Genomic DNA, 12,503 nt, shown 5'->3' on the forward strand with positions numbered 1-12,503 from the left:
GTACCGAAACAAGTGACATAAGTGACGTCAGCGATTCTGGCGTCCTGTCTTTAAAATAATGAATTTGTAATAAATCCGATATATACAATAAGTAACATAAATTCAAAACTATAATTAATTATAAACAGTTAAGGAAACATATTTATTTTAAAATATCAAATAAGCGCTAGAATTTTGTTAATACTTGTTTCTATAAGTTTACTATAAATGTTGTTATGTTTACGTAACTGTGTGTCAAAAGACCATCGCGTCATTTGGTTTTGTTTGGTTCAATTTAACATGACATCAATTCTTGCGATTGTAATGTATTAAACAATAAAATGAAAGGAGCAGATAAAGGGACGCGACATTCAATTAGGCTACAGAATATTGAATTGATGAGCTTATAAATGTATTTTATAGCTATCGTATTTAAACAGTAAGTTTTATTTTTTAACCTTATTTTATTCAAACAATTTGAAAGGAACTTTAATTTAAATAATTTGTAAACTATAAAATTGTATAAATTTCGGTTGTAAGCCTTATGTTAATGATGAAATAATTATAATGAAAATTAAAAAGGTATTTAATAACTTTGTAGTATAAAATATTATATTATTTTCTGTTTATTGTATAGTCAACATTGATGTGATTTTTTTTTTTATATATTTCATTGAAAATAATAAATTGAAAAATACAGGATAAAACATATCAATGAACCTGTCATGAAGCAAAGTACTCACTAGTAAGCAGGACATTGCTTGATTCGCATCTGTGACAAATAAATGACGTAATTGTGAATGAATATAGCATTGTAACTTTTTTTGCAGGCTGACAGTGTGACTATAATCGCTGTGTAAACAAGCTGATAACACTTGTAGACAAGTGACCGCTCTGCGTGCAACATGACCACTCTCACGATACATAAGTTGATACCAAAACTCATATTTCAATGATATCCAAATTAATATTATTTCGGTTTATGTAGAATAAACATTCAACATATAATTTTTGCAAATGTTATAACAATTCTCCCGTTAAGCATGAACGAGTATTAAAAGTGTCCAAAATATAAAACTCAATATAAAATTTATTTCCACCGGAATACAATTTTATAAAGAAATGTGGTAACATAATTGTTCACATTTAAAATTTAAATTTAGGAACGATTGAGGTCAGTCAAGATGCTGTGAAGTAAAGCTCACTTCAATAAACAAGAAATAATTGGGATGTAAACTGAAAAAAAAAAGTATTTTCAGCACTAAATATCTTAAATGAAGTCACGTATAATAATTTAAGATCCGCTTCGCTCCGCCTTTCAACGTAAAATGTTTTTGATGCAATTACTTTTTGCCGGATATTGCGAAGTAATTTTCTTCAGTCGTTTAAGGATGTAATTTATTTAAGGAGTGTTTTTACGTTTTCTCCATTCATTAACGTGTCCAAACTGAGACTGCTCTAGTCAAATCTCTGAGTGGTTTTATGATTGAAGTACGTTCACTATTTTTAGTAGTTATATTTAAAAAGAATAGTCCCCGATTCTCTGTTTCATGAGAATATATTTTTTCCAAAATGAAATTGTTATAAAACCTTCAGTTTTATATAAAACTTTTGATGAAACATATCATTTAGTTTTTAAAATAGATAATGTAGAGATAAAATATCAACTCCGTTGGTAACAATGCATCGAATGAACATTATAAAAAGGGTTTGTTATTTATTATAAATGGCGCAGTCAGAGCCATAACCTCGCCCGCGCGAAAAATACGTCTTATGTTAACACTTCCATCTCCGAATAAAGATTGAGAACTTCATATAAAATGTAAAGGAAATGCTTTCCATTTATTTAAATTGACTGAATTTCAATCCGGGATTTCCTGAGCTTTGGAAACCATGTCTCTACCAACAGTTCGTCACTTTATTATTAATAGAGAAGGCGACAAGTGATAGTGTGTACACACACGCCTTCCGACGCCACGGCGATGTGGGAAATGGCTGTCACTTCCCCGTTTTATATAAACAGTCATGTCTTCTAGATATTCATAGAGACAGTTGGATATCGGGTTCAGCGAGGTATCGTAAACAAGACGATTTGTAAAAGTCTGCTAAATGTGTTTTGTGATAAATAGATTTTTTTCCATAGACATACATTTTAAATTTTTATCAACAATGATGATTATAAAAAATATACAAAGGTTAAATATATAATATAAATTTTAAATTATCCTTTCCTTTTTGTCAGAGTTAAGTGCAAAAAAAATAAGAAATATAACATGTGTATAAATGAATGAAAACTTTATTGGTAATTAACAAGTTGTTCATATTTCTAAAATATTAATAAGAACTCATTCGTCAGTTGTTTTTTTTTAAGGTTCTGTTATTTTTAATATTTAATTTACTCTGTGACTGCTAAGTTTTTAACATGACCATTTTAAGATACTTCTGGCCCCTTAACTGATTCAACAACTAGTCATAACGAGCTGAAGTCCATCAACTGTATCATGGTTGGCGATCTGCAAATATACATTTTATTAAATTAATTTAGAGTCACCCACAAACATGATAAATACTCTCCGTTTCCTCACATCTTACTGTTGGTTCTATTGAAAGTAAAAATTTATTTTACTGTCATGAAACTTACAGTACAGTTACAGTAAAAAACAATCAAAACATACGGGAAAAAACCCGAAAACATACTTTAACTGTAAAGTATAGTATTCGTGATAGTCGTAGAATAAATTCGAAATAAACTTGAAAACTAAATTATTATAAACATTGTTTCTATTAGTTGTAATATAATTTATTAATGAAAAACAATTTAGCTCTACTTTTATTTCAGTGCCGTAGCTTTTGGTAAACAGTCGTATTTTTAGTAGTTCGTAATAATAAACATGTCCGTTGTTTCTTTAAACAAAGCACTAGTTTGTGGCGGTGCAAACACTCCGTGCTACCTACAGTTTAATTCAGTTTATTCTACATTGTTAGAACCTGTCCAATAAGGTAAAATCGCCGCTTGCTCGTTTATCTTACGTTTAATTTTTAAGTTACTAGCTCATATTACCACCAGCGTTTGGAGCGCGAATATTTGGGGGAAAATTATTCATAAATATTCTTATTAAATTCCACGTTTTCAGTTTCAAAATTTTATTAATGGCTAGCTTTTGTCCGTAACTTCGCTCGTGTATTATCGCTCCAAAAGTCTCTCTTACACCAAATTTATTTAAAACTGGTTAAGGCTAGACAACAAAACGGAGAGTTTTAATCGCAAAGAGATTACTAAAATAATGTTATACTAAGATTTAAGTTAATTTTAGACATTTTTAGTTATTTTTACTCAAAGTAATAAAGAAATTAAAACGTTTAAAAGCATACCTTGTAAAAACAAGTTCCGCAACTTAGTAAAACGTTGTGAGATCCATGTAGTACTAAGTCGTCTAATTTATTCAGTCTCTGCTTGGGAGACCTTCTGTTTTAAATTGTACCGCAAATAGCTAACTTTTTATTGTGTACGAATTAATGTTATAAATCAATATTAACAATACTTCACCGGACCAACGGGCGACGACACAATCCCATAAGTAATACTATTATATTGAATAAGATTTTTCAGTACCATTTCGTTGGCGTTGAAGTTACTTATGTATAGAATTCATTCACAATTTATTAGTGTCATATATGTATATGTACAACATTCTATTATATTATGCTGACCAGTTAAAAATGGTACACGAAATAATTCAAATTCAATTTATACAGTAAATTTATATTGCAAGGTTACTTATATAGTTGATTTTTCTAGAAATAAAACGAATATATCTTTGATATACACACAAAACACTAATTAAAACTTCTATGTTCCTAGAGATGGCTCGGAGTTTAGATGATCGGTTAGTGAGTTAGTAACAAAATTAACAGATTTGCCTTGTTATAATTCTCAAACCACTGGTTCAAATTAAATAATATATGATTTATATATATGTTTATGGTGTGCCTGTTTAGCTAACGAAAATTCAGGATTCCAGTCTAATCGTCAAAAGCGTTATAGAGGATCAAGAATCGCTTAAACCGTTTCGAGAAAAAGAGGGTATGCCTTGCCACTGGTTTGTTGGATCTGAAGGGGTATTGCAGTACCTCAGATTTTTATTTCAGCCTCGTAATGCTTTATTTTATTAAGTAATGCAAACAAATTTAGACTAATGTAAGTAAACACTAAGGAATTGTAAATGTAAGTTCTCTAAAAGTGTTAGTATCAGCAAACTGGCCTTTGGTAACAAACTGTCCAACAAAAACTTTTACACTGCACAAATGCAATAAAATAGGCTAAAATATTATTTATCAAAACAATAAATAAATAAGTTCTATTGTGTTAATATCTTGGTCCTGACGATATTCAACAATGATTATTTTTTATTGTAATCAGAATTTTTTATATTACAAAAGAACTAATTTTCAGAAAAAATACTTAATATTAAAATGTCAGATACTAAAATACATATTAATGTTTAGATCTCAAACAGCCGAACAGCCGAAACAGAACCTTCTATCAAATAGTACATAGTCGCAACATTGTATTACAAATTACTACACATCCAATGAATTTGGCGTTTCCATGATAATTACTTTATTTAATTGTCTACTTTACATTCACTATTCACATTCAAACACTATTCATACTTCAATTTGTATATTATACGTTTAATGTCATTTATATTTATAAATATAAAATTTCCCGTCTTTTTTCAAGTAAATGGCAGTTTAAGACCACATATTCTATGCATGATGATATGAATACTGATGAAGTCTATTATTAAAGTAGTGAGCTCGACGCCTCACTACGTAATAAATATGTCTTACGTAACACTTTAAACTGAAAACTGTTTGGAAGGAATCTTTATAATTTGTTATAAAATTTTTTGAGCCACTCTCATTATATTGAGAATTCTTTATGTTGCATTTCATTTCGGTGCGGGGAATTATTTTTTTTTATAATCATGTAGGATTTTTTTGTCTCATTATTTTCAGTATTGATTTCATTGATTGATTGATTTGATGTATGGAACATCAACTTTTCACGAGTTAAAATGGTTCCAATATTCATTTGTCTTTAAAAGTTTTTAATTTCCTTTAAATTTCGTAATCTGATCGACTTTTCAAATAATTTATATTAATAAACTATATAACAGTTTTTGAAAATGGAAATTAATACACCCTTTTCCTGTGGCCAAAATTTAATTTATTGTCAAAGTGATAAAGGTTTTACATATTTATTTATTTTTTTATTATTATCAAAGTATACCAAAATTAAATACCAAATAATACACAGTTCCGCTGTCGGTTGTTTTTAATAAAATGATTTAAAATCAACTATTTCAGAAATATTTGAATACAACCAATAATATAAAAAAAAATTCAGGTCCTTTTGGAAAAAAAAAAATAAAAATTAATATGTAAAATAAACGTTGTAAATAAGCAATCGTGAACTATTATAGTCGAACTACGATTTATATTTAAATTCTCTCAAATCAAGAAAATATTATTATTTATTTCCCAAATATTCGTTAATATATTTTATGTATATTATTAAATGTATGAGTCATCAACATGTACCATTTGTCGAAGCGAAACGAGTAGCGTTAACTTAATCTTCTCTAGAAAGGCGGGTTTATAACAACGGCTCACTTACTCACTCATTTTATTATTAGATATTTATTTAAGTTTTATTGATAAAATTACACTTTACTGTAAGGACGTTTATAATTGATTATGTCTACAAGAATATGATTTCTTTTAAATTGTTAGATGTCTGTGTCATGTTACAATGCCATTAGATTTTGACTTTTAAATCATTTGGCTAATGAGAATTTCTGAGGTGATACTTATGTGTTTAATTGTAGACAGTAAATAATTTGATTTATATATTCACATGAGCTTATATTTAAAAAAAAATCCGGATACTGTCAATTATTTAAAAAGTTGAAGGTAAAAGCAAAACAAAAAAGGGGATGTAAAAATATTTTAAAGCAACGTCATTGTACACACATTGTCGGCGACTACTGCCGTCTGACGCCTGCACTTTAAATACGAAATTAATGCCTGACAGCTCTTGTGAACAGGGTTTATAGAGAGAATAAAACTCTGATAGTAGAGCAATCTTTGAGATTAAAGCAATTGTGGAATGTGGAGTTTTATAAAAATTCTTGAGACGCTTTAATGGGCACTTTAATATCAGAAGCAGTGGTTATACCTAAACTAAGATTGGGAAATTTCCAACGGGCTTCCTAACTGAAACGATGTGTTTAAGACTGAAACGGAGGAAAAGAAAAGTATTAATTACGGTTTACTTGTTTCTTCTTAAAATTTTCATCGAAATGACCAAATAAATATTATTTACATTAGAGTCGGTAGAAAATTTGCCGACCACCTTAAAGACCTAATGGAGATAAAACGTCTGTAAATCATTTTAGATAAGATGGAATAAGATTTCACCAATAAGTGTTAGATGTTTTAATTATTAAAATTATTACTGGTTTTGCTTAAATCCCATGCTAAACAACCTTAGTTTAACCTATTGAAAATAATAATTAATTGCCCTAATGTTGTTGGATTACCGACGATTCTTAGAAACGTTTCCAGACTCAGAGACGTATGAAAATATTGTTATTTTTTTTCCTATTCGACATATTTATATAATATATTTTTTAAACTCTTTGTATGAAATAAATATAGTTCAAGAGATCGAAGATAAACAGCAATTGTTCATAGATGATTCATTCGTTTCAGTCTTGACTGCACAGTTGACAGTCGTGGGTAAAGTTTGACCTATTCGTTTGATATATGAAACTAGTTGTATCTTTTTTTTAATAAGATAAAGTACGCTTAAAGAATCTCGACAATAACTTTTTAATGCGAGAAGTTTTTTTCTTTCTTATTAATGCTGATGTAAAGTAACATACGACATACAGTCTGCCATAAATAGAATATCCTTTGTATTATTTTTAGACACTTAATAACGTTGTCAAGGGATTATTAATGAATAATGTTTTATAATGGGCCTATGTTTCCATATAATATTAGCAAGTAAGCAACTTAATAAATAAGTAATTTCAGTCAAACATCAGCAACGTTTCTGTTTTAAAACTATTTTATTATAAGGAAGGTGAATTTTATATAATGTGAGTTTGGTAATTTACTTAAATATTTCGATGTTTTCTAACAAAACCCAAAATACATAATCTCGTTTGTGCTAACGTCAGCATTTAACTTCTTTTAAATAATACAAACGTGTAATTCTGAATTAATTATCATTTATATTTTGTCTAAATTCGTCAAAATATTATATTGTTAATCAAATAGAAGCCAATGCAAATGGAAGAGAATAAAAAGAAGATACTCATTAGTTAACAATGGAAGCATAAATCAAATACTCTGTTACTTTTTACAAGAAATAAAAAGGCTTTTTATTTTATTTTATTTATTTATTTATATAGTGTCAGGTTTATATTTATTATATGAGCCGCATGTTGATTGGATTTGTTGAATATTCAAAGAAGATATATTCCTTACATTATTAATCAAATCACAATTATTATTTATACTCAGAGTGTTAATGTTAGTTTTGGTTACAACAAAACTCGGGTATAGTGGTTACTAAACATTTTAGTTCTATGATTTAAAAAAGGAGATTACTTCAAAATTTATGTTTTTTTAAAGTATCAAATATAAAGGTCTTTTGGTAAAAACTTGAGGAGACTCCAGGATGTCGGTGATAAAACTATGATCAGCAAGTGGTATATGAATATCACTTTAAAAATTTTATTTGAAGATACTTATACTGGTAGCGTTTAGTGGAGTTGCTGAAATCTAGTTTTCGCCACCCTCTGATAAAAGTAGCAAAAATGAATTGAAAAGAATAATGCAAAATATTTTATTAAAATATTTATTTACATAGAAAGTCAGTAAATATACATTGTAGTATTTAATAAAATATATAAAAAAGGAAAAATAAAACATTTCACAAAACAGGCGTGATCAAATTAATGACTGTGAATTTAAAACGTTACCATATGAAAGGCAGATCGTGATATTTTTATTTTGCGTTCCGTTTATTATTTAATTGACGGAAAATATTTTGTAAAAAAAATATTAACTTCAACCCAGCAGCACGAAGATAGCCTAACATTATGTTGTTCTATTTATTCCACGGCGCCACCACGTTGCCGAAGCAATCACGAATATTCCAGGTAGAGATAATATAAAGCTATAGCTATTTTAACATTACAGCAGTCGAGAAATACATACATATTGGGTTATCAGACGTTATGAGAATTTAATTCTAAATACGTATATTTAATTACATTCTCATACTTTTCCTAGAACTTCTCGCTGGTTGTGACACTATAATACAGACACGTAGCTAATTTATAAATAAAGAACTTTAGATTTAAATAAAACAGTGCTTTCTTTATAATAATGAAAGTACGGTTATCTTATTAAATATATTTTTTTAATTATTACATAAGAAAGTTACTGTACGTTTTCAGTCGGCTGTTAATTTAATTAATATCAAGGATGTAAAAGACTGAGAGACGATGCTTCATGAATAAAATAATCATATAAAACAGCAATCATAAAAGAAAATGTCTTAATAGAAAAGCCACATTGGACCAAACAAATTAATGATTGCTTGTTGAGTTCTTTTAATTTAGAATAACATATCATATAATTAGATGTAAAAAGTTTTGTAATAAATATACAAATACAATTGAAAGATAATGTTGCTCAAAGAGATAATTATTTATGTATTGCACCCCAAGGACTAGTTGTTTAAGGAAAAGTTTAAAGAGTCGCAGACTAATAATAAGATCCACTCCATCTGGTGGATGGAGGGTAGGTATCAAATATTGTTAACGCGGGAGAAGTCACCAGTTTGTTTATAGACGAACACTTTTGCAAACCGTGGTACTGTTTGCATAAAAACTTAATGTCTTTATGCAATCAGAAACTCATTTTTTTACTAACAACATTTAATTGCTTGTATAGTTCATCAACTGTAGCTAACATTTACTGTCAAGGGAGATTTCTAGCAGACATGAAAAATAAATATTAGACCTCTAAAAAAAATATGAGGTTTGAATGTTCTATTGAAAGACAAATCTTAAAAAACATCATCATCATCTCTTCTACTTGTCATTTGTAAGTGATTCAAATGCTTATTAAAATACCTCATAGTTTTTGTAATTTATTTGGTGCTATTTTAGAAGTTCTGTGGCCTCGCGAAGTCGCCCATAGAACTAACGTTGCTTTTGTAACTTGAAATATTTTTTGATTCAATAATTTAATTTAGAAACGATTTTAAAGAAACTTAACATATAAAATACAGTTTTAAAAAAAGATTCTTATATTCATCTTCAGCAATATTTTTGCTCTTCATCTATTAAATTAAAACTTGTTGATAGAGACTTAAGCATTATATTGAGAAATTCTCTTCGATAAAATTTAATAATATTCATCACTATCGGATAAAAATAATTTTAAATTGAGTCGCCCACAGTAAAGCCTTGGAACATCGGTTAATTATTTGATCAAATTTTTTACGATTACTGACTTAACTGTAGTATTCGAGACATATACTTTCTATGAATATTTAGACACCACTAACAGGCGGTAGGGGTAAACATCGTCCGGAAACCTGGAATTATAATTTCAAATTATAAGTTTGAAATCGCCAATCTATCTTCAGCAAGCGTAGTGATTAATACCCCAACCTTTTTCATGTGACAAGAGGCCTTTGCTTAGCAGTGGGCTCTGACAGGCCGATGATGATGTTGATGACCGATGTAAATATATACGAGTGAAATTTATATCAGTAGGATGAAAATGTTGTAATTAAATTAGTGTTTGTTTTTGTTCAAATATGTTTATTTTCACCAAAGTGTATAAACTGAATTATACGAGTATTGTATATATTTGAAATCCTATTAATACAAAATATCATTTTTATACAAATAATTATCGTTGAATTTTGTGGAAGGAATAACATTTATTTCCTTTGTCACGTAACTTGCTTATTAAAACAGATTGTGTTTGTGTTATGATTTACGGCACTATATCCTTTACTAAACAATTTATTTCGATGAGCATTTTATTGAAACTTATTTATATTATATTACTCAGAAATACTTGTAACTGTCTAGAAAAAGTTATATAAGTATGGGCTTAATATAATTTGGTATAGAAAATTTATAGATTATAATAATTCCCTTCATTCATAATAATAACAAGCCCTTAAACTACCTAAAATCTGAAACTAACACTAACATTGATTGATTAACACTAATTAAATCGTATAACGTAATTATCCGTCTCCACTCCAATGTGAAACTTCCGCATTACATTTCCACCACGTGTTATATGTTAAATATGACGTTAAGCAAACAAACAATACGGTGAGATATTCAAACACAATAATATATTGTCATATATATCATGTCCCCGGCCGTCTCCATCAATACTTCGCTCGTCCTGTCATTTCTCCAAATACATAATGTGTTTACGAGCAGCGTCACGTCTGCGGACAAAATACTGCGTGTTCTGATGTCTAGTAATTTGAAACAATATTTTGATTCCATTTGTTTTATACGAAGGTATATTTCAATCTTCGTTTTATATAAGGACATCAAAGAACGTATCGTTAGTTTACCTTGTTTGATGTTTTTATTTTATGATGTACTATTATTACCATTTTCATATAAATATATTAAAACCATGAGATTGTAACAGACAAACTATGTGATTGTGGAGTGCTGTCATACCCCTGAACGTGTTGAAAGGTACTTTATGAAAATGTTTAAAAATTTGAGACTAGTATTAACACGTTAAATACTTTTAAGACTGTTGGTAGCATTATGTGACGAATGCTTATACCGTCTATTGATTGAAAAAATAGACCCTTGACGTGACTAAAGCTTTATGTAGCTGGCAGCTTTTCAGCTTTGTAAGGGGAACCGGTAGTTATACACATTTAAAAATGTGTTCATATCTGTACTGAAATTCAACCTGATGTGAATTCATATTTTAAAAAACCTATTTATTTTATTATGAGTTATATCTAGAAATAAAAAGTAAATATACTTTCTTAATTTTAATTATTTTTTATAAATATTAAAATGTTTTGTGTATTTTAAATGAGTTTCGTATATATTGATGATTATTTTAGTGTTTATAATAACCAATACCGATTGATTTATTATATAAATATCATTTTGATTTTAATGCCATTCAAACTTTGAATTCCTTTCAATGGTATCAATGGACTCGTTACAATATAATCCATTATTTAGAGAGCTTTGGAAATTCAAAACGCCATAAGTATTTATGAAGCCAAACTAACATTTACACGGAATTATTGCAATTAGGAATAGCGCCATCAATTATTATTTTAGATAATAATATGCAAATTCTGTTTCCTATCACAACGTTAAACAGGTAATTGGTAATTGACCAAAATTATACTCTTAATAGATGACATTATGTTTGGTATTTATTACTGCGACAAATGGAGAAGGTACACGTGGTTGAAGAGAGAAGTTTTTTTGTTTGTCTTGTTTGTTGTAGAACTTCTTTTATTAGAAGCACATTAAGAAAGTGGTTTCTTAAATAGTTTTAAAATTACTTGCTTCCTGTTCTCGACCAACAATAAAATTTTTCATCAAAACTTCATCATCATCATCATCATCAGCCTATCGGAGCCCACTGCTGAGCAGAGACCTCTTCTCGCAATGAGAAGTTTAGAGCATTAATCACCACGCTTGCTCAATGCGGATTATCGATTTCAAACTTATAATTTGAAATCATAAGTCCAGGTTTCCCGACGATGTTTTCTTTCACCGTCCGTCAGTAGTGTCTAAAGACTCTTATAAAGTACATATGACTCGGAAAAGATCACATTGGTACTTGCCAGGTTCCTAACCCGCATCCTTACGTATGAGAGGCGGGATTTTAATATCCAGGCCACCACGACCACGACCACGACCACCACAACCACAACCACGACCACGACCACGACATCAAAACTTGTCTTTTTTATTTTGACACCTGAGTGTATTATTATGTCGGGAATAATTTTTTTACATTTTTTTAATAAAAAATTGGATAGTATGAGTATATATTTCATCATCAACCCTTTCAATTTGTTAAGTCTTTTTTCGATCACATTTTCATAAATATTTACTTTTAATGACCGTGAGGTGGTATCATACCAAAGACATATTAAATAATTTTTATATCAACTCAATAAACACGCTCTACAGGTGTATTGCTAGGATGAATTAATTCTGTTTTCAAATTCAGCTTTGAATTGAGTTGCTTTCAGAAGTAGTTTTTAAAAATATTATTTACATCTTTTCATAATCTAGAGATTGTGATAATAGGAAGTTAATTCCACTTTACGTTTGTGATAATGATTTACACATACAAATAGTCGTTATTATAACTACTCTTTATATTTCTGATGGCAACAGGAACTT

General features: G+C 28.9%; 1 long non-coding RNA gene across 1 annotated transcript; it reads right to left on the reverse strand.

Moving 5' to 3' along the window:
- Nucleotides 1–2,253: 2,253 nt before the first annotated feature.
- LOC133319380 (uncharacterized) lies at nt 2,254–4,759 on the reverse strand. The gene is made up of 2 exons (XR_009753013.1): nt 4,517–4,759; nt 2,254–2,492 (listed from the first exon to the last, which is right to left on the reverse strand). It is a non-coding gene; the product is annotated as an uncharacterized LOC133319380 (long non-coding RNA).
- Nucleotides 4,760–12,503: the final 7,744 nt, after the last annotated feature.

The sequence above is a fragment of the Danaus plexippus genome, chromosome 19, assembly GCF_018135715.1.
Source record: "Danaus plexippus chromosome 19, MEX_DaPlex, whole genome shotgun sequence".
NCBI lineage: Eukaryota > Metazoa > Arthropoda > Insecta > Lepidoptera > Nymphalidae > Danaus > Danaus plexippus.